At 38.9% G+C, this 23190-nt stretch overlaps 1 protein-coding gene across 1 annotated transcript in view; it reads left to right on the top strand.

Moving 5' to 3' along the window:
* Positions 1-23190, top strand: part of AVL9 (AVL9 homolog (S. cerevisiase)) — a 73221-nt gene that overhangs the window by 6308 nt on the left and 43723 nt on the right. The gene's annotated exons all lie outside the window — the stretch shown is intronic.

The raw sequence follows: 23190 nt of genomic DNA, 5'->3' as shown, positions 1-23190 counted from the left end.
CCATGAGGAGGAGTGTGGCTTCAGGATTAGAGCAAGAATCACCAATGACTTGTGTTATGCAGATGACACAACCCTGCCTGCTGAAACTGAGGAGGACCTGAAGTGCTTGCTGCAGAAGGTCAAGGACTGCAGCCTTCAATATGGATTGAAGCTCAACATCAAGAAAATAAAGATTCTCCCCACTGGGCTGATTGGCAGCATCATAAAAGATGATGAAGAGATTGAGATTGTTACCAGCTTCAGTTTACTTGGCTCTGCAATCAGGTACCAGCATCCAGGAAATTAAAAGACGAATTGCACTGGTAAAGTTTGCTGCTGTCAGAGACCTTTCCAAAGTACTAAAGACCAGCGGTGTCAGTCTGAAGACTAAGGTGTGCCTGATCCAGGCCTTGGTCTTTGCAGTTACTTGCTATGTATCAGAGAGCTAAACAATGACTAGAGATGATAGAAGGAGAGTTGATGCCTTTGAGCTGTGGTGCTGGAGAAGAGTATTGAATATACCATAGACTGCTAGGACAGCAAGCAAGTTTGTCCTGGAGAGGGTGAAGCCAGGCTGCTCCTTGGACACAAGGATTCTGAAGCTTCATCTGACATACTTTGGGCATGTTGCAAGGTAGGATCAGTCCTTGGAGAGGGACATCATGCTTAGGAAGGTGGAGGGACAGCACAGGAGAGGAAGACCCTCCATAAGATAAATTGATTCAGTGACTGGGTTGATGGGGGTGGGTGTGTCAGAGACAATAAGATTGGCACAGGATAGAGCAAGTTTTAGGGATATTGTACATAGTGTCGCTGTGAGTCCCAGGTGACTCAACAGCACATAATAATAACAACATTAATATTTTAAGTGATTTGTAATTACTGCTATGGCATTTAAAATAGTCTTGAAAAGTGATTAAATATAAGATACTTATTTCTGTTCTTTTCCAGCATTTTTAAAAAATTTATCATTTAACAGAGAACTGTCTTCTTAGAAATTGAAATGAGTTGAAAATTTTTTTGTATTAAAATAATTTATAGTAAATTTACTTATTGTAGGTTATATGTTCCAGAGGTTTGTTTGAATTGTATTTGCTTAGTGGTAGTAAACACATGAACTATTTTTGTCAGGTTAGCATAATGTTTGCTAAATAACATAAGCGAGTACCTATCAAATAAAACTCCTAATAGCTAGGTTGAACTTTTAAAAATTATTAGCTTAGTAGGGAATAGTAATTTTCCAAAATTACAACAAATTATTCTGATTGTGACCTTTTTCCTTATAATAATTCATGGTTTTGTATACACACGTAGTAGTTCTAATTTTTTCCCCTTTTATTCTTATTAATTTTAATGAAAATTTACAAAGACTTCGGATTTCCATTCATTCACTGTTGCATTTTTCTTCCTGCCCCCCCCATCCCTGTTCACGCTTCTCTTTGAAAAGTAAAATTCTTTCATCGTTATATAATCCCTCCCCCCAAGTCCACTCCTCTGCGCAGCCTTTGTTCAGGACTCCTGTCATGACAATAATACTTAATCATATATCCCTTTTGAGCAGTTCTCTACCTCATCTGTTTCAGTGCAGTATACATAATTTATCCCATCTTTCTCAGTCTCCCCCCAACACTGACGTAAGTCCCGTTTTATAAGAGTGGCACTATGCAGAGTGGCACTATGCAGTATTTTCCTTTTGTGTCTGAGATATTTTACTCAGCATAATGTCCTCTAGGGTCATCCATTTTTAATAATATTTCATGAGTTCCTTCTTTTTCTAGACAGCATAGTATTCCATTGTGTGACTATACCAGAGCTGCTCTATCCATTCGTTTTTTTGATTAACACTTAGGTTGTTGTTTCCAACTCTTTGCTATTGTGGACAAAGCCGCAATAAACATGGGTGTGCATTTATCTGCTTCGGTGGTGGTTATGTTTTCTTTAGGGTATAGTCCCAGTAGTGGAATTGCTGGGTCAAATGGTATTTCTATTTGCAACTTTTTAAGAAAGCTCCATAGTGGTTGCACAATTTTACATTCCCACCAACAGTGACTAAGGGTTCCAGTTTCTCCATAACCTCACCAGCATTTGTTGTTTGTTGTTCTGTTAAATTTTGCTTTCCTGACTGGGGTATGATGATATCTCATGGTTGTTTTGATTTGAATCTCTCTTAGAGGTCAGGATTTTGAACATTTCTTCATGTGTTTGTTTGCCATCTGAATGTCTTAATTTGTTAAGTGTCTATTCATATCCTGTGCCCATTTTTCAATTGGGTTGTTTACCTTTATCTTGTTGTGATGCATAGTTCTAATTCTTGAATAAACAGACTTTACCACATAGTGCTTCTAAAAAAACAAAGAGAATTAGTGAAAAACTGAGACTAGTGTTTTTCTCTAACGGTGAGTAAAAAGTAGCTATGAGAAATAAAATAGTGAAGGCTGACTTTCTTGTTAGCCTGAGTAGCAGCTGGTTACTAGAAAGTCTCCAAGGGTAGCAGAATTTCAAATAGCATTGCAAATTCAGAGGTGGGTTGAAGTGATTAGGGGTTTAGTTTATGTTAAGGTGAAACTGACTGACTTAATCAAAGGTTTTAATAACAGATGGCCAACTGACAGAGCATGTTGTTTTGGCATCTGCTAATGGTGAAATCAGTAGCAGTTGACAGTGATGAAGCATTCATGGGTTGGTATTTGTATTGTTGTAATAAATGAGCTTTGGGACTGAAATAACAAAATTTTGGAGGGTTAAAGTTTTTGAAACAGACCTTGGTAGCCTAATAGTACCTGTTACGCTGCTAGCCAAGAGGTTGGTTGTCAAAGCTCATCTATCTGATAGCCGACTTGCCTCCGTAAAGATTTTTGTTTCTATATACTAATGAGTCCATTTCAACTGGTAATGATCTTGTATATCAGTGTAGATCTCTGCATTCATAGTCTCCTAGCTATATTGTTCTGCATCTCCTTTAATCATTTAATTAATTTCCATCTTTCCTATCCTTTGCTGCCTTTTGGCTTTATTCCTGGCCAGATGCTGCCATTTTAATCTTAAAAAAACAAACAAAAAACTCCCTTATCATCACTAGGTTGAAACAAACTCATAGATCATCTTTCAGCTGGTTTTGTTTGGCTTTTTACCCATGGAAGGAGAAGGTCGATTCTAACTGCTGGAGGGGCCAGCTTGGGTTAACTTCCTATGGGCCAGGCCACCAAAAATTCTTTAGACTTATCTATCAACTTCATTGCCACCAAGCTGGAAGCGATTAATACCTGGCCCTGCAGTAGGTTTTCAGAGACTATAAATCACACAGGATGAGATTGCCCATCTTTCACAGAGCAAATGAGAGATTCAAACTGCCTAACTTTGGATTGGCAGAGCAGCTTCCTACCAACTAGACCACCCGAGTTCCCTTTTGATCTTAAATGGTTTATTATTCCAAAGGTAGAGTATTTCCCAAATGTACCTGTTCACCTTGTTATAGGCCAGCATATTGTGTGGCTGAAAGCAGAGTCTTTGGGGTAAGTTTTGTTCCAACTTTGATCAGTGATTAAGGGCCTGAGTCTTGAGCATCCTTTTAAGAACCCAGTCACTGCTCACCAAAATAGTTTATTGTCTTTGTGCTCTGTGTTATGCCACTTGACCTTTATGCTGCCAGCAACTATGGCTTTAAGTTCCAGAGCCAGCAACTCATTCCCACAGGGTGTTTAGTCATAATTAAAAGCTTGTGGAAATTTGCCCCATGTTGGCTGTACTGTGTATGTGTGTATATTTCCAACACAAGAATATGAATGTATAACTTCAGTAAAACCTATGTGCGGTCATGGATACAGTCCTTGAACCTGCTCATTTTGGTTAATGTTGCCTGTCTGCTTATACCTTGGCAGCACCTAACAATAAAATAATGGAAAAAAACTAATTCATTGCCATTGAATAGGAACGAATTCATAGCTGACTCTCTAGCTGGTTATCAGAGGCTCTACTTTCTCCCTCAGAGCAGCTGGCAGATTTGAACCACCTGCCTTTGGGTTGGCAGTGCAACATGTTACCCAAAGCTCCTGACTGGGGCTCTGTGGTATGCCAGTGAATTGGAATCAACCCATAGCTGATCCTGCAGTGGGTTTTCAGAAGCAGTAAATCCGGGAAGAGATTGCCCGTTCTTGCCTTTGAGATTGCAGTGCAACTTCTTACCTCTAGGCCACTGGAGCTCCCTGATTAGGCAACCATTGTTGGGTACAGTCAAGTCAGAACCAAGCCATAGCTGACCCTCCGGTGAGTTTTCAGAGGCTGTTAATTGCATTGGAGGAAATGTGCCTTCAGGATTGCAGCACATTTTTTAACCACGAGGCCATCAGATCTCCCTGATTAGGTCACTAGAACTCCCTATATCTACTTATATAATGGTTTTTGTTACTGATAATGCAGGATTGTAGGTAATAGTATTTATCTTTGTTGAGTGTATATCTTCTTTTTATTTAGTAATACTGGATATTATGCTGATCATCCCTTAATTGTATATTGCCCTTTTTCTTCACCCCACTTAATATGTATCTATTAACTATTTGAGGTCTGGTAGCCTAGTGACAAGAAGCTATACTGTAGTCCTGAAGGCACACAAGGTTTGAGGCTATCAGTATCTCCTTTGGAGAAGGATGGGTAATCTCCTCCCCTGTGATTAACTGCCTCTGAAAACCTGCCGAGGATCAGCTCTGACTCCACAGTATACAACAACATTAACTATTTCCTGGTTTTTCCTGTTCTTTCCTTTCCATACCTGGTAACCATCAAAGGGTATGTAAACCTTCCCTTCGTTTTTTGTAGTATCTGACTTAAACACTATTTGTCTTGTGACTGACTTATTTAATTCAACGTAATGTTATCTGAATTCATCCATATTATGTGATATTTTGCAAATTTGGGTTTTAGTGACACAAAATAATCCATTGCATATATGTGGTTTGTTTACCCATTTATCCATTGATTTTGGCTCATTTATCGCTGCTATTATAAATAAATCTGCAGTAAACTTGGGTGTGCATGTATCTGTTCCTGTGGCAACTCTTACTTCTTTTGTATTGTAGCTGGAATAAGATGATCTCTCTCATTTTAGATTTTTTATTTTGCACCTCTGTGATAGCTAAGGATCTTGAACACTTCATCTGGTTTGTTGGCCATCTAAACATCTTTTTTGGTAAAAGTGTCTGTCTGCCTATATTTTAATTGGGTGATTTTTTTGTTTGTTGTCGAGGTGTTAGAATTTCTATAAATATTAGAGATTAATTCCTTGTTTGATGAGTCGTTGTCATTATTTCCCCCAATCAGTAGATTCTCTTTATTCTTGACATTGTCTTTTTAAGAGCAGATCACTGGGAAATCTTTTTGTTAACAGCCCAGCACTTAGCCATTGTGTCACCAGGGATCCTGTTTCTGTAAACTACATCCAAGAAAAGGAAAACCCCATAGGGTTGTTTCCCCCATCGGGTGGTTCTGCTTGGTCACATGGTGCCACTGAGTCAAAAATGACTCATTGACAGCTAGTAGCAGCAGAGTTTATTGAAGAATATTATTTTTTAAAGTTTTTCTGATCCCCCCCCCCTTTTAAGCTACTGGCTCTGGTGGCGATGATGATTAACCAGTCAGTTGCTAATTGAAATGTTGAATGGTTCTAACCCATTCAGTAATTGGAGAATGACTAGGTGATTTACTAGTGTAGAGATTCTCTCTCACATTGCCATTGATCCTCCATTGGGTTTCCGAGTCTGTAAATTTCATGGAAGGAAATTGCCCATGTTTCTCCCAAGGAGCCACTGGTGAATTTGAACTGCAGGAGTGGGCAGTGCCTTAGGGTTAGCAGTGCAACTACGAAAGATTGCAGCTTGCTCTCTCCACAGGGTTGCTGTGAGTGACAGTATGTGACAGCTTTTAGAGAAACCTTCTCCTGAAGCACAATTGCTTTTTTTAGCTCTACTAGACTTTTAGTGACAGCTTTAATATTTTGTTAATCGATGTGGGTTTGGTTTTTTTTTTTATTTGAGACACATTTTTTTGTAATATGCTAAAACAGTGCTCTCTGACTTTGCAGAGCAGCAACATTAACACTTGGAACAAGTTCATAAACGTAGTTTTAATTCAGGCCTAATGTCATGCCTAAGCAAATACCATCCTGTGTAATAGAAATTTAGAAATGTCAGGAAGATTTCGAAGATTTCTTTGTCCTCTTAACATTCCTTCTAGAAGTGTCTAACTTTCTTCCTTTGTTTTAAGCCTTTCCAAACACATACCCCCTAGCAGTGAACCAATTCCAACCCAGAGCAGCCATCTATGATGGGGTACAACTGCCATATTGGGTTTCCAAGGCTGTGCGTTGTTATGGAGCCTCATTTTTCTCCTGACAAAAAGGCTGGTAGTTTTGAGTCACCAACCTTTTGGTTAGCATCCAAGTGCTTTAGCTGTACCTCAACCTGACCTCCTCCTTAGACCTTTGACCCCAACTCAAATACTTACGCACGTTGGGTAACCTTCCTATCATTAATGTGATCTCTTACTGATGGTTAAGATGCTGTCAGATTAAGCAGTCAGTCCCTAGGATATTTTCAAAGAATTGATAGGAGAATTGATGCCTTTGAGCTGTGGTGTTGGAGAAGAGTATTGAATATACCATGGACTGCTAAGAGAATGAAAAGGTTCATCCTGGAGAGGGTTAAACTAAGCTGCTCCTTGGAGACAAAAATTCTGAAGCTTCATCTGGCCTACTTTGGACAGGTTGCAAGGCAGGATCAGTTCTTGGAGAGGGATGTTATGCTTAAGAGACTGGAGAGACACTTCAGGAGAAGATCCTCAATGAGATGGATTAATTCAGTGCCTGGGATAATGTGGGTAGGTGTGTCAGAGACAAGACTGGGACAAGCTAGAGCAAGGTTTAGGACTTTTGTACATAGGATCACTATGAGTTGCAGGCGACGTGATACCACATAACAACATATAGAAATTAAATTTTTTTAAATAAAAAATAATGTTCTACTATTCAAAGAAGATAAATGGGTAGTCTCTTACCTTACAATGTACAGTCTCTGAAAACGGACAGGATGCTCAGCTATGAGCCAGTTCCAGCTCTTCAGCACAGCACATAACAGAAGCAACACCAGTCTAGATTGAAATACTTTTAGATTGATGATTTCCTGAATGTTTGTAATGATACTCAAGGGCTTTGGTGATATAATAGTTAAAGCATTTGGCTGTTAATCAGAAGGTTGGCAGTTTGAACCCACCAGCCCCTCCAAGGGAGAAAGATGAAACAGTCTTCTCCATAGAAATGTACAGCCTTAGAGCCCTGTGAGGCAGTTAAACTTTGTCATATGGTTCTTACAGTGTGAACTCAGGTCAGACTATTTTTGTATGTAGTGATAAAGCTTTAGTTGTACCAGTTATCCTTTTTGTTTGTCAAAGTTTATTTTGATAAATTCTATTGGATAACATATAGAGTGACACAACTTTAATCTACACAGCTTTCTGTTACTATATAATGAAATTCAGTTATTTATTGTTGTTGTTATGTGCTGTCAAGTCACTTGTGACTCATAGTGACCCTGTGTACAACAGCCCTAAACTCTGCTCTGTCCTGTGCCAGTCTCACTGTCTCTGATACACCCATCCCGATTACCCCAGTCACTGAATCAATCCACCTCATAGAGGGCCTTCCCTTCCTTCACTGTCCCTCCACCCTACCAAGCGTGATGTCCCTCTCCAAGGACCGGCCCCTCCTTACAACATGTCCAAAGTATGTTAGATGGAGCCTCAGAATCCTTGCCTCATAAAGAGCCGCCCGGTTTGACCCTTTCCGGGATGAATCTGTTTGTTTTCCTAGCTTTTACCATTTATTTTTTTAATTAATCTTGTGTCAAATGCGATAATGGTTACCCGTGGTGGACAGTGTTTGGTAGAGCTCCTCAATTAAAACAAGCGTGGACACAGGAGTGGCATCCACTTCCAAAATAGCTTATGTCAGGAAACCCTATGAACTTGGAGAAAGGATAGAAGTTATAGTAGTGTTCAGGTCTTTCATTAATAGGGTTACTATGAGTTGTCTATGACTTGACGGCCCTTAACAACATCTTAAAGTAAAAATACAGCATGTTATGATTAGAACTGATGTGTGCTCATCATAGTAGGGGAAAAACTAAGAGAATATGTAGATAATTTTTAAAAGACACAAAATAACACAACTGTATTCTAGAGAAATCTATTACTAACACTTTTAAGATGAACATTTTTCCAATTTTTTTCTTTAAACAAACTGATTGTAAGAGATCAATATTTGTTCCCATTCAAAGAAGGATGATCCTGTCAGAATATTTTTAAAATACTCATGTTGTTGTTGTTATGTGCCATCAACTCACCTGCGACTCATAATGACCCTATGTACAACAGCCCTAAACCCTGCTCTATCCCTTGTCAATCTTACTGTCTCTGACACGCTTATCCTCATTACCCCAGTCACTGAATCAGTCCACCTCATAGAGGGTGTTCCTATATTGTGCTGTCCCGCCACCCTCCCAAGCATAACATCCCTCTCTTAGGACTGATCTCGCCTTGCAACATGTCCAAAGTATGGCAGACGAAGCTTCAGAATCCTTGTCTCCAAGGAGCAGCTTGGCTTCACCCTCTCCAGGACAAACTTGTTTGTTCTTCTAGCAGTCTATGGTATATTCAATACTTTTCTCCAGTCCTACAGCTTAAAGGCATCAATTCTCTTTCTATCTTCTGTAGCTCTCTCATGCATAGCAAGCAGTTGCAAAGACCATGGCCTGTATCAGGCACACCTTAGTCTCCAGACTGACATTGTTGCTCTTCGGTACTTTGGAGAGGTGTCTGACAGCTGACTTTCCTACTGCAATTCATTGTTTAATTTCCTAGCTGCTGGAACCAAGAGTGTTGATTGTAGAGCCAACAAACTGAAGCTGTCAACACTCAGTCTCTTCATTATCTATCATGATGCTGCCAGTTGGCTCAGTGGTGAGAATCTTTGTTTTCTTGATGTTGAGCTTCAATCCATATTGAAGGCTGCAGTCCTTGACCTTCCGCAGCAAGCCCTTCAGGTTCCCCTCAGTTTCAGCAAGCATGGTTGTGTCATCTGTATAACTCAGATTGTTGATGAGTCTACCTCCAATCCTGATGCCTCGTTTATCCTCATAGAGCCCAGCCTCTTGGATAATCTGTTCCACATATAGATAGAAAAGATATGGAAATGGGACATATCCTTGACACATACCCTTCCAAATTTTGAACCTTGCACTATTTCATACTATAATGAAATTTTAGACCTCCCTTTTATATTAATATTACTGTCAGCATGTTAATGAATATTAAACGAAAACATTTTTAAATCACTAAATAGCATTTTGTTATATAGAAATTTTGTTATTTAATCACAGTTTTAGATATTTAATGTAGCATTCCACTTTTTCACTATTTCAACAAAGAGAATCCTTGTGCCTAATTGCTTACAATGTTTTTCTTAAATGTGGAAACTTATTTTTAAAGTGTGTTAGCATTTTTCTTTTAATAAATGGAAATTTTATTTTAATCAGTTTTAAGATAATGTGTTTTTGTTATGTGCTGTCGAGTCACCTGCTACTCATAGCAACCCTATGTATAACAGCCCTAAACCCTGTTCTCTCCTGTGCCAATGCCACTGTCTCCAACACACCTACCCCAGTTACCCCATTCACCTCATCGAGGGTCTTCCTCTCCCACGCTGTTCCTCCATCCTCTGAAGCATGACGTCCTTCTCCAAGAATTTAGTCCCTCCTTGCAACATGTCCAAAGTAGGTCAGATGAAGCTTCAGAATCTTTGCCTCTAAGAAGCAGCCTGATTTAACCCTCTCTAGGATGAACCTGTTTTTCTTAGCAGTCCATGGTATATTCAATACTCTTCTCCAACACCACAGCTCAAAGGCATCAGTTCTTCTATCGTCCCTAGTCAATGTCCAGCTCTCTGATGCATGGGAAGTGATTGCAAAGACCATGGCTGAAAATAATTTGTTAGTCTAGACAACTGTCTTCATAATATTATTCATTGTTGTTATTGTCATGTGCCGTTGAGTCACCTGCAACTTGTAGCAACCCTATGCACAATATCTCCGAACCAGTCTCACACTTGCCCCCATTACCCCAGTCACTGTGTCAATCCATGTTATCCAGGGTTTACCTCTCCTGCATTGTCCCTCCACCCTTCCAAGCATGATATCCTTCTCCAGGGACTGGTCCCTCCTGACAACATGCCCCAAATATGTGAGACGGAACTTCAAAATCATTGCCTCCAGAAAGCAACTTGGTTTCTCTTTAGGATAGATCTGTTTGTTCTCTTGGCAGTCCATGGTATATTCAGTATTCTTCTCCAGCATCACAACTCAGTGGCATCAATTCTTCTTCTGTCATCCTTAGTCATTGACCAGCTCTTTGATGCATAGCAAGTAATTGTAAAGACCATGATACAGATATAGTCTCTAGACTGATATCTTTGTTCTTCAGCACTTGAAAGAGGTCCTTGAGAACAGGCTTTCCTAAAGCAACTCATCTTTTGATTTCCTGACTGCGGTGCCACAAGTGTTGAGGACCCAAGCAAGCTGAAATTGTTAACAACTTCATTCTCTTCTCAGTCTTTCATGGTGTTGCCAATTGGTCCAGTGGTAAGAATCTTTGTCTTCTTGATGCTCACCTTTAATCCATACTGAAAACGCCAGTCCTTGACCTTCTGCATCAAATGCTTCAGGTCCTCCTCAGTTTCAGTGAGCAAGGTTGTGTATCATCTGCATAAAAAAAGTTGATTAGTCTTTCTCCGATTCTGATGCCACATTCCTCCTCATAAAGACTAGACTGTGTGTAGTTTTCAGTGGCCCCTTCCTGCTTTCTAATCTGTTGCCTCTTTTCTATGGATTGAGAGTTGTCTATACAGTATATCTATTAAAACTGTATATAAAATAAAATTACTCATAGATTTTCAAAGAAAACCTAAACTTTTCTCCTTAGTGTCCTGTAAGGTGATTTGTCTGACTGGAGAAGCTGATAGCTAATTTTCTTGCCCAATTTTCTACATAATTTGTCTAGATAATTTGAGTTGTCAGAAATCTGACTTCTAAATAAACTATGCTTTGGTGTCCATTTTTATTTTAAAAGTGGCCAGTTTCGACTCAGTGGTGCACAGCAACAGCAACTTCTGTACTTAGCAGCAAAAGACGGGCTGTCTGCCCTGTGCAGTTTACAGCTTCTGAAAAACCATGGAAGGGTGAGATATGAATTAGTTCCGACTTGATGGCAAGGCATGTTCATTGTCACAAATAGGTTAAGTATTCATATGCATGGAATACTGTGTGGTTACTAATGAGCTCTCCCCATAGCCCAGGTACTGGAGTATGTCTTTTGCCACTTAAAAGATCACTACTAAAGAATGTTCAAAATCAATTTCTTTATAAAATATTTTAAGAGTAAAGTTAATGAAAATAAAATTTATCTGACTAATTTTCCCTTAAAAAAGCTTTTTGTAGCTTAGATACTATTACTGAATATTTTTTTCCATAACCTAGAAGTGGATAACGTCTCTTTTATTTCATTGCGAAAACCAATCTGGTGTACATGTTTGTTATTCACCTATGTTTAGTACAAATCCTTGTGTTATCTCTCCTCTGGTAGAAGAATTTTATACATAGTAGCCCTAGGAACCTCTTGTACTTGCAGCTTAGGTAAACTATTTTTCCCCCAGAGGTTTCAAGCTCATTTTATTTTGTAGACCACTGGTATCCAGCTTTTTTGAGGACCAAATCTGTATCAATTCCTATAAAATGTCCAATTAATTTCAGTTCAGTAGCAAGCAGCCTCCTATGTACTTCAGACTTTAGTTGCCCACTACACATATGTAGAGGCTGCCTTTTGTTCATCCTGAAGGACTGCATCCAAGATAAAGCCTCTTCCAGGAGCTTCATTTTCCCAGTGTTGGTTTCCTTTGGCCATAAATTGATGGGTTTACACAGCTTTGGTGCCTATAAGCAGGAAGTATTCAGAAACTTGGGAATGTGGTACCTTTCTTTTAGGAAGACATGCACTGAAAGAGCCAGTGCATTGGTGCTTAATCATAGGAATCCCTCCTAAATGCTTAGTAGGTAAAAATATAATGACACTTCTGTTTTACGTAACACAAATAAGCACCTTCTTCAATTGCATAGTTGTTTTAGAGCTACAACATTTAGAAAAACCACGAGTCCCATGAAAGACTGAAAAATTTTATAAAACTGAAATCTAGGTATCCCCCAGTAAGTTGTACTTTTAGGCAAAGCCCTCCCAATACTTCTAAAATAACACTAAAAGGGGTATCATGCTAGAGCAATAAAAACATTAAATATGAAGGAGCTCTGGCGGCCTAGTGGCAAGAAGCTGTAACTGCAATGCCAGATGTTTGCGGTTCGAATCCACCAGGTGCTCTGCTGGAGAAGGAGGGGCAATCTCCTCCTCTACCAGTCAGATCTAGTTTGACAGTACACGCACAAAAAAACCCACCAGAAAACAAACCATTAAATATTTATTTAAATAACACATAGGAGCAGAAATTCTGGCAGTGCAGATTTTTGACATAGATCACAAAAAGTGTGCACAAAAAAAGACAGGCACAAAGTGTTGCTAAAAATTAGACTGAATAGCTACTGATTGGGGGTCGGGGGGATGCCTGAAATCACTGTGTTGTTGTATACCATTGAGTCAGAACCAAACCATAGGTGACCTTTTAGCCGGTTTTCAGAAGCATAATTGAGTGGGAGGAGATTGCTCACCCGTCTCCCATGGAGCAACTGGTGGATTTGAACTGCCTACCTTTGGGACTGCAGCACAGCTTTTTATCACTAAACCCCCAGATCTCTTACACAAAATATAAAATGTATTAAACACTAGCATCCACTTAACAGTGGTATTGATTATATTTAAAAATTACATGCACCTGTGGGAGTCTGGAGGACATTATGTTGAACGAAATAATCTCAGTCACAAGAGGACAAATACTGCATAACACCATTGTTATAAAATAGGACAGACATGGAGAGTTGTTGGGGAGAGACTGGGGAAAGAGTGGCTAGATAATGAATACTGCATTAGATCAGTTGAGAAGATTATCTGAAAGGAATATATGATTAGGCGTTATATGCACTACAATCATCTGGAACAAGGGTGCAATGCAGGGAGGGCTGGGAAAGGGGGGAAGAAAATGTGCAATAGTAAAAAAAAATTAAAACATTTTTTATGTTAAAAAGTTACTTGTAAAAAAATTACTTGTGTAGTTAATAGATTGAATTGTAAAATATATATTATACATGAAGTCCCTTGGGAGATAATTCCTTCTGTTATAGAACATATAATTACATTGTTAAAAAAGTATCCTTTTTCTGATACCAATAAAGACAATTGTTCCTGATATTACTGTAAATATCAGAAGGCTATAAAGAAAAGAAATGTGACTTAGTTTTTGTTTTCAAAGTGCTTTCAGTGTAGAGTGAAGTGCTTGCCTTGCTGAACTGAAAGCAATACTGGATAATGTCCTGGCTCAAAGAAATGCCTTGAATGATCAACTCTGGAATTTACAAATTAAAGTTTCAAAGGAATGCAGTCAGTCCTCCTACTACCGTGATAACCGATATGTCACTCACCAGTTCTGTCTTTCCAGAATACCTTAAGACATGTTTTAAGAAAAGATGAGATGTATAATGATGAATATACAAAAAATGAAAAAACAAACTGCTGGTTGACACTACTGTTGATCATATCTGTGCTATGTGAAAGCATCCTTACAAAGAGCCATGTGGCAAGAGATAAGTGTCCAAGGATTCAAAATGAATCAACAGTATTGGATAACAATATAGTTCTAAACTTAAAAGCTGCCTAGGTAAACTTTTCTTTGCTACTCTCTTCTTACTCAACAGCAAATTAAATCTGTGAATCAAGATATCTGGGCTTACGCACCAGGAGAGAATAAAATTGATGAATGGGACTGTCTAAAGATTAAATCCCTGTGCACATCAAAACCTTTTTCTAACAGAATGAAAAGAAAACCTACTGACTGAGAAAAAACATTTGACAATACCATTTCAGACAAGGGTCGCATACCAAAAGTTTACTGAATCCTACAGGACCTCCACAAGAAAAAGACTGATAACACAATTACAAAATGGGCCAAAGACATGGGAAGACTTTTCACAGAGGCAGACATTCAGATGGCCAGCAGACACGAAGAAATGTTCAGAATCACAGGCAGTAAAAGGGCTGTAAATCAAAACCACAGTAAGATACCTTCTCAAGATACTAAAGATATTCCAGTATCAGTGCCAAAGTTTGACAAGACAGCAAGCAATAAACATTGAAGGGGATGCTAAGTGATAGTATTATCATACACTATTGGTAGAATGTAAAATGGTACAACCACTCTGGAAGGCAGTTTGGTGTTTCCTCAGAAAGCTGAAATTCCATATGACCCCTCTATTCCATTCCTAGGAATATACCCCAAGGAAATTAGAACTGAGAAACAAATGGAGATTTATACACCAATGTTCATAGCAAGATTATTCATAATTTCAAGAATATGGAAACAGCCCAAATGTCCAACTACAATCAAATAAATTGAGAAGTTGTACATTCACATGATAGAATACTATGCAGCATGGTAGAATGTAAAATGGTACAACCACTCTGGAAGGCAGTTTGGCGTTTCCTCAGAAAGCTGAAATTCCATATGACCCCTCTATTCCATTCCTAGGAATATACCCCAAGGAAATTAGAACTGAGAAACAAATGGAGATTTATACACCAATGTTCATAGCAAGATTATTCATAATTTCAAGAATATGGAAACAGCCCAAATGTCCAACTACAATCAAATAAATTGAGAAGTTGTACATTCACATGATAGAATACTATGCAGCACTCAGGAGCAACAATTTAAAAAATTACTACATAATTTGGGAGAGACTGGAGGGCATTATGCTGAGTTAACTCAGTCTCATAAGGATAAATACTGCATAGGACCATTATTGTAAAAACAGAGGATAACTAGTAAAATGGGTATGAGGATCTAAGGTGGGAAATCATGGGGGCTGGTAAAGGAAATGGGAAATATCCAGTGGGGATCTAGAAAGACAGGGTAATGATGGGCATAGTTCAGTAGTGATTGATTTTATAAAACATAAAATACAATGTATACAAACTTTGTATGCAAGCCAGTGTAAAACTTTTTTTATAATCTGTACTATGACCATTTAAAAAAAAAAAAAATCTGGACTTCAGTTTGAGTCCTGAGGATCCTGGGCAAATTGGCTAAGTTTCAAGATGAAATGAAAATTTTAAAATAGATTCCTTCCACTTCAGTGATTGGAGGTGAAATCAGCAGTCTCTACATGTCCATCATTAAAGGCTACATTCAGAAACATACCTGTAAGAAGAATGTAGGCAGCATGGAGATGGCCTGAGCCTGACTTCTGTTAACTTACATACGGAACAACATCCACAATACAAAACCAATTCCCATTAGGTCAGACATGGTCATTATGCACCCACATCCACTTCTAATTCCAACACCCAGTTTACTACTGGGTCTCAAAACTACTACAATAGCTACACAGACTTCATGGGGCCATATTGAAGGTTATAGGGTTTATTGAGGAAGTTAGCAAGTTACAGTCCCTCAGTCAGGACAGCTTCCCAAGCATGCTTACATGCCCTTTGACCTTCACAGCCTTGTGTCTTAGGTCAGTGTTACAAAGTTGTCTTGTTATGTACCATTGAGTCAGAATTGACTCATAGATGATGCTCTAGTGGATTTTCAGAGGCAGTAAATTGCCTGGGAGAAGATTGTCCTTTTGCAGAGTACCTGTTGGATTTGAACTGCATTCCTTTGGGTTGACAGCACAACTCCTTACCACTAAGCCACCAGAGTTCCTTACAAATCTGTCTTGGTCCTACCAATTGTGACATCTCTCCCTAGTCCACCAGCAAGCTTAGAGCTCTGGCTCTGTGGGGCGGTAGTCCCAAATCAGCTCTGCTTCATGCAGGCTGCTTCATGCTTCTTTGCTTCGCTGCTCATGCTCTCATGTAGATTCCTGTCTGAATAGAACAAGAGTCTCTTGCCCCAAAGGATGTGTGCTGCATTCTCTGCTGCTACTTTGTTGCTGATAATGAGATTCCCACCTTTGCTACTAAACTTGTTCAATTTAGTGGGATGGAGAAAACTAACGATCCCAATATAAATTATCGACGTGGTTTACATATTCCCACCCAGACGTGGTGGAAATAAAAAGCTAATAAACTAGAAAGCCATTTAATCTACAGACACATCAGTACCCTTAATTTAAGCTCAGAAGAGCTTTTCTGAAAAGATGGAAATGTTCCATATTTTGATGACATGCTCGCCACTTTGGATCTGTAAATTACCAAAATCCAGGAACTCAGCACACATAATATCTTTTTATATTATACTTTATAATTATCCTCAAGTCTAAGTAATTTTAAAGTTATGGAGAACTCCTTTTGCCTTTTAAAAATTAAAATTAGAACAATAAATCCTTTAAAACTCTTCTTTGATTTTCTTTAAGCCCCTTGAATTTGTATGTAGCTAGGAATTGGCAAGTTCTTCATTTTCCTTTCTTAAGTTTTCAAACTAAGAAGCTTGTAAATTAGAAGGATAATTCATAGAAACAATGACTCTTACTTCTATCTTTTCATTACATATTATAAATAAGCAGGGTATCTTCAGAGACATAAAAGGCACAGTTTAGTATGGGAGCCCAGATGTCTCCTGGATGCTAATGTATTATTCATACTGAGAGCATAAATTTCGCTTGAGTAAAATGCTTTTCTTCACTCTGGAAATAAGAGTAAAGACTGTAAACTCCAAAAAGTATACTCTAAGGGGAGCTCTGGTGGCCTAGTGGCAAGGAGCTGCAACTACAATCCCAGAGGCAAACGGTTCGAATCCACCAGATGCTCTGCCGGGGAAGGAGGGACAATCTCCTCCTGTACCAGTCAGATCTGATTTGACGGTACACGCACACAAAAATAATAAAATTTTTAAAAAAATATACCCTAAAGACGATTTTTGCTTGTTGTAAACTATTTAAAAATTATTCATAAGACTTAAACCAATTTAAAGCTTCAGTCACTATACAACTCCTCATTGTTGTTCTATGAAGACTTTTTTTCTTGTTGTGTACCATCAAAAAGGATCTAACTGGCACAGGAGGAGATTGCCCCTCCTTCTCCAGCATAGCATCTGGTGGATTCGAACCATGTGCCTTCGGGATTACAGCATAGCTTCTTGCCACTAGGCCACCAGAGCTCCCTAAGAAGACATTATAATTAATAGCTACCATTTATGGAATGTTTACTGTCTGCTGAACATAGTGTTAGATGTGTTTATTATTTCATTTGCTCCTCTTAATAAACCCCAACCTAAGAAGCAGCAATGTAATGTTATGTACCATTTAGTTGGAACCAACACATAGCAGACCCTCCTATAGGTTTCCAGGAGCAGTTAGTTAATCACCAGGAGGAGATTGCCCCTTTAGGCTTAGAGATAACCTTGAGCAAATTACATTGTAAATCACAATTGTCTATCCATTTAAAAAGGCCCAAGCATTTAAACATTAGGTCTTCATATTGATTTTTTTTAAATATGTTATTTATTACATTGATGTATAACATATACTTCAATTTATAACAAATACACACATCTTAAGGTTGCAGCGCAGAATTTTTTAAAAAAGGAATACTACTTAGTACATTTTTACATATGTAAACACCACTCAGGCCAAGATACAGGACAATTCCCGCACTTAAGATGATTCCCATATGTACCCGGGTCAACCAGTATCCACCCAAAAGTAACCAGCTGTTTTTCCCCCATGTCACCAAAGATTATTGTCAGTTCTTTGGTTTCTGACTTCTTTGAATTCATTGTTGTGTCTGAGATTAACTTATACCTTCTATCTGTAATTGTTCTATAGTATTACATTGTGTTTTTCACAGCTTTAGTCTGCTTGGCTCCACAGTCAACACTCTTGGCACCAGCAGCCAGGAAATTAGAAGACGTATTGCAATGGGAAAGTCTGCTGTTAGGGACCTCGCTAAAGTACTGAAGAGCAATGGTGTCTCTCTGGAGACTAAGGTGTGTCTGATACAGGCCATGGTCTTTGCAATCACTTGTTATGCGTCAGAGTTGGACAGTGACTAGGGAAGATAGAAGAAGAGTTGATGCCTTGAGCTGTGGTGCTGGAGAAGAGTACTGAGGGTACCATGGACTGCTAGGAAAACAAAGAGATTCACCCTTGAGAGGGTTAAACCGGGTGGCTCCTTGGAGGCAAGGATTCTGAGGCTCCGTCTAACATACTTTGGACATGTTGTAAGGAGGGACAGGTCCTTGGAGAGGGACATCATGCTTGGGAGGGTGGAGGGACATCACAGGAGGGGAAGGCCCTCTATGAGGTGGATTGATTCAGTGACTGGGGTAATCGGGATGGGAGTGTCAGAGGCAGTGCGATTGGCACAGGACAGAGCAGAGTTTAGGACTGTTGTACATAGGGTCGCTGTGAGTCGCAAGTGACTCGATGGCACATAACAACAACAACAACATTACATTGTGTGACTGTATCATGCCTTATTTACCCATTCTGCTGTTAATAGACTAAGGATATTACTGTTAAAAGGCTTGGACTATTATGAGGTTAAAGAAAAGAAGACATTTTCTTTTAAATGTTGTAGTTGTTTTTTAAATCATTCTGTTTTGGTCTGAAAATTGGGTTTTCCCATGAGTTATACACATATATACCCACATGAGTAAAGTATTTAACATAGTAGTTACATTGTTACTATTATGTGCCATCAAATAAGACTCAACTCATAGCTGGCCCTCCAGCTGCATTTCAAAGACTGTAAAATTGTGTGAAAGAGAATGCCCACCTTTTCCCCCCCTTTGAATCAACTGGTGGATTGAAATCACAAGACTTTGATTTGGCAGACAGCTCCTTACCACTGCCCACCAGACCTCCCAATATAAGAGCTCTTAATTTCTTCAACATTTAAGAACGTAGTTATTAAAATGATGCCTCATGGTAATTTTTCATTTTTAATTAGGAACTCACAATTATTAAACACATTTGAAACTATCTGTTGTTATTGTGTGTCATCAAGTCACTAGTGACTCATAGCAACCCCATGTACAACAGCTCTGAACCCTGTCCTCACTGATCCAGTATCAGTATCCCACACACCTGCCCGGTTACCCTAGAAACTGTGTCAATCCAATTCATCCGTGGTCTTCCTCTCCTTTGTTGTCCCTCCATCCTTCCAAGCATGATGTCTTTCCACAAGGATTGGTCCCTCCTGGCAATGTGCCCAAAATATATGAGATGGAGCTTCAGAATGCTTGCCTCCAGCAAGCAACTTGGTTTCTCCCTCTCCAAGAGAGGCCTGTTTGTTCTCTTGGGAGTTCATGGTATGTTCAATACTCTTCTCCAGCACCATAACTCAAAGGTATCATTTTTTCTTTTGCCATGTTTATTCTCACCACTGGGCCATTTAGCATCACCATGATAGCTGGAAAAGAGATATTGAGATTATTAACAATTTCAGCTTGCTCCAGTCCACAGTCAACATTCTTTGAACCAGCAGCCAGGAAAACAAAAGACAAATTAGACTAGGAAAGCCGACTATTAGGAACCGCTCTAGAGTGCTGAAGTGCAAAGATGTCAGTCTAGAGATTAATGTGTGCCTAATCCAGACCATGGTCTTTGCAGTTATTTGCTATACATAAGAAAGCTGGACAGTGACTAAGAATGACAGAAGAATCGATGGCTTTGAATTGTGGTGCTGGAGAAGAGTATTGAACATACCATAAACAGCTAAGAGAACAAATAAGTCTCTCCTGGAGAGGGTGAAACCAAATTGTTCTCTGGAGGCAGGGATTTTGACTTTTTGTCTCAGATACTTTGGGCATGTTCCGAGGAGGGACATAATGCTTGGAAGGGTGGGAGGACAACACAGGAGAGGAAGACCCTGGATGAAATGGGTTGACACAGTGACTTGGGTAATGGGGATAGGTGTGTGGGTGACAGTGATAGGCTCAAGATAGGACAGGGTTCAGAGTTGTGGTATACAGGGGTGCTGTGAGTTGCAAGCAATTCACACATAACAACAACAAAAGCTTAATTATTAAAATTGTTGTATAAATAAACTGTTTTGTACTTGATTCATAAGTCCAGCACTTTTCCAAATGCAGTCTAGAATTTGTTAATGATTTGGATTCAAGAAGTTGGCCATTAGAAATTCACATATGTATATTCTCAGAGAAACACTATTGAAATACTGAGGTCCCAAATCAGCCTAGAAGGGCCATAAATTTTACCCATAATACTTTGGAGTATTTGATATGTGAATACTTGGCTTCTATACGTAACTATCTTATGAGTTAACTGCTTTGCTTTCCAACCAGAGTCACTCTGAACTGACCTCTCTTTCAGTAGAATTGAGAATGGGGAAGACATGTTGAACACCATAAATTAATTAAACTTTTGGCCATTGGTAATTTATTAACTAAATCTTCATAAAAGAGAAATGTATAAACCTCTATAGTGAGACTGGCTTGGGACAGGGAAGGGTTCAGAGCTGTTGTACATAGGGTCACTGTACATCTCAGGTGACTCAACAGCACATAACAACAAAAGTATACTATATTGGTTGTTTTTTGTTTGTTTGTTTGTTTATTTAAGCCTCATGTTTAGAGTTAACAAGACCTCAGGGAGGACCTCTGTATTTAAAAGTCAGTTGTTGTTGTTGTTATATTTTGAAGGAACATTCTTCTAAGTGGTACAGTGTTCTAATGTTCTATCAATAGGCGGCTGTACTTAGGTAACCTGGGGTTGTTGTGATGCTGAACCTTGTGCCTTTGGGGTGTCAAATACCATTACGGTTACCCATGGTGGACAGTGTTTGGCAGAGCTCCTAGTTTAAGACAGGTTTGGAAGTGGCATCCACTTCCTAAAATAGCATGCTTCTGGAAACTCTATAAACTTTGATAAATGACAATAGTTATAGAAAGACTTTAGGCCTTTTGTTCACAGGGTCACTGTGAGTCATGCTCGACTCCCCAGCAATCAACAACAATAACAGTACACTTCCTTTTGCTTTCAATAGGCTGTTGTTATTGTGTACCATCAAGCCAGAACTGACTCACAGCCTACCTTCTAGCACGTTTTCAGAAACCATAAATCACATGGGAGGAGATTCCTTGTCTTTCTCTTGCAGAGCAGCTAGTGAATTCGAACTGCATGAACATGTATGAGTTGGTTGACAGCACAGATCATTACCACTAGGCCATCAAAGCTCCCTTCAGACCTGCTTAGCTGTTAAATATAAAAACCTTGCTATGAACAGTCTATGGCATGAACAGACTTTCAAACATAGCCAAAAATGTACAACTAACAGAGGATAAAATACATGAACATGGCCTTCTAAAAAATCATATCCTGGTGTGCATCAAAAAACTTCTCCAAAAGGCTGAGAGTCTACAGACTGGGAACAAATATTTGACAATAACATTTAATAAGGGATTCATATCTAAAACATGTAGAATACTCTGACATCTCAAAAGAAGAAGGCAAACAATCAAATTACAAAAGATATGAAAAGATTTTACCAAAGAAGACATTCAGATGGCTGACAAACACATGAAAAAAATGCTCAAGATCACTAGCCATTGAAGAGATACAAATCAAAGCACAGTGAGATTCCATTTCAGCCCTGTATCAGTAGCTTAGTTCAACAGAAAAGGAAACAATAAATGCTGGTGAGGAAGTGAAGAATTGGAAATTTCATGCGCTGCTGATATGATTAAAATGGTGCAGCCACTGTGGAAGGCATTGCTTTAGAAAGTTGAAAATATAAACACCATTTGATTTTGCTGTAACACTACTGGGAATGTGCCCAAAAGAAATAAGATTGTGGCCTCTATGTTTATTGCAACATTATTCACAGAGCAAAGAGATGGAACTAGCTGAAGTGCTCAACAACCGATGTAAGGATATAGACACTGGCATATTCACATAATGTAGTATTACACAGCACTGAAAAACAATAAAGAATAAATGAAACTCTATACAATCTGAGTGAGTCTAGGAGACGTTGTTAGGTGTCGTTGAGTCGAATATATTCATAACACACTATGAACAGTAGACCTCAACTATGTCCTATCCTGTGCCATTATCTCTGATACACTTAAGAACATAATACTGTGTAAGACCACTGTTATTAAAATGAGGTGTGGTATTGGGGTTGTTGGGAGAGAGTAGGAGTGTGTTAGGTGTGTATACTTGGCTTCTACACCTAACAGTTTTACAAATTGTCTGTTCTGGTGCAACTACTGTGGAAGGCGGTGTGGTGCTTTCTCAAAAAGTTGCAAATAGAGATACCATTTGATCCAGCAATTCCACTACTGGGAATATACCCCAAAGAGACCATAACTGACATCCAAGCAGATATATGCACACCCATGTTTATCACTGCTTTGTTCACAATAGCAAGGAGTTGGAAACAACCTAAGTGCCCATCAGCAAACAAATGGATAGAGAAACTGTGGTATATTCACACAATGGAATACTATGCTGCATTGAAAAACAAAGAACTCATGCAATATTACTCAAAATGGGTGACTTTGGAGGATATTATGCTGAGTGAAGTATCTAAGTCACAAAATGACAAATACTGCATGGTACTACTGTTGTAAAACAGGACTGACCTTGGGGTTGGAGAGAGACTGAGAAGGATGGGTGCATTGAAACAGATGAGGGAGAAAACTGTTTAAAAGGGATATATGATTAGATATTTTTGTCATGACAGGAGTCTAGAGCGAAGGCTACATGGTGGAATGGACCAGGGGGAGGGTTTGTAAAACAATGAAAGACTTTTTCTTTTACTTTTCCAAGAGGGTAGTGTACTAGGGGGGAGGGTTGGGAGCGGAGAAAAGTGCAACAATGACTAAAATCCAAAGTCTCTGTAAATTTTTACTGAAATTAATAATAAATTTAAATTTAGAAAAAGGCACCAAAAAAATTGTATGATTTGATATCCAACTAGAGTCATGCTAAACAAATCTTCTTTCAGTAGAGTTGGGAATAAGGAGGATATATTGAACATGGAATAGCA

The sequence above is a fragment of the Elephantulus edwardii genome, unplaced genomic scaffold (assembly GCF_000299155.1).
Source record: "Elephantulus edwardii isolate Elephantulus edwardi_28Jun2011 unplaced genomic scaffold, EleEdw1.0 scaffold00059, whole genome shotgun sequence".
Taxonomy (NCBI): Eukaryota; Metazoa; Chordata; class Mammalia; order Macroscelidea; family Macroscelididae; genus Elephantulus; species Elephantulus edwardii.
The sequence above is the reverse complement of the archived record's forward strand: the minus strand, read 5'-3'. Positions and strand labels throughout refer to the sequence as shown.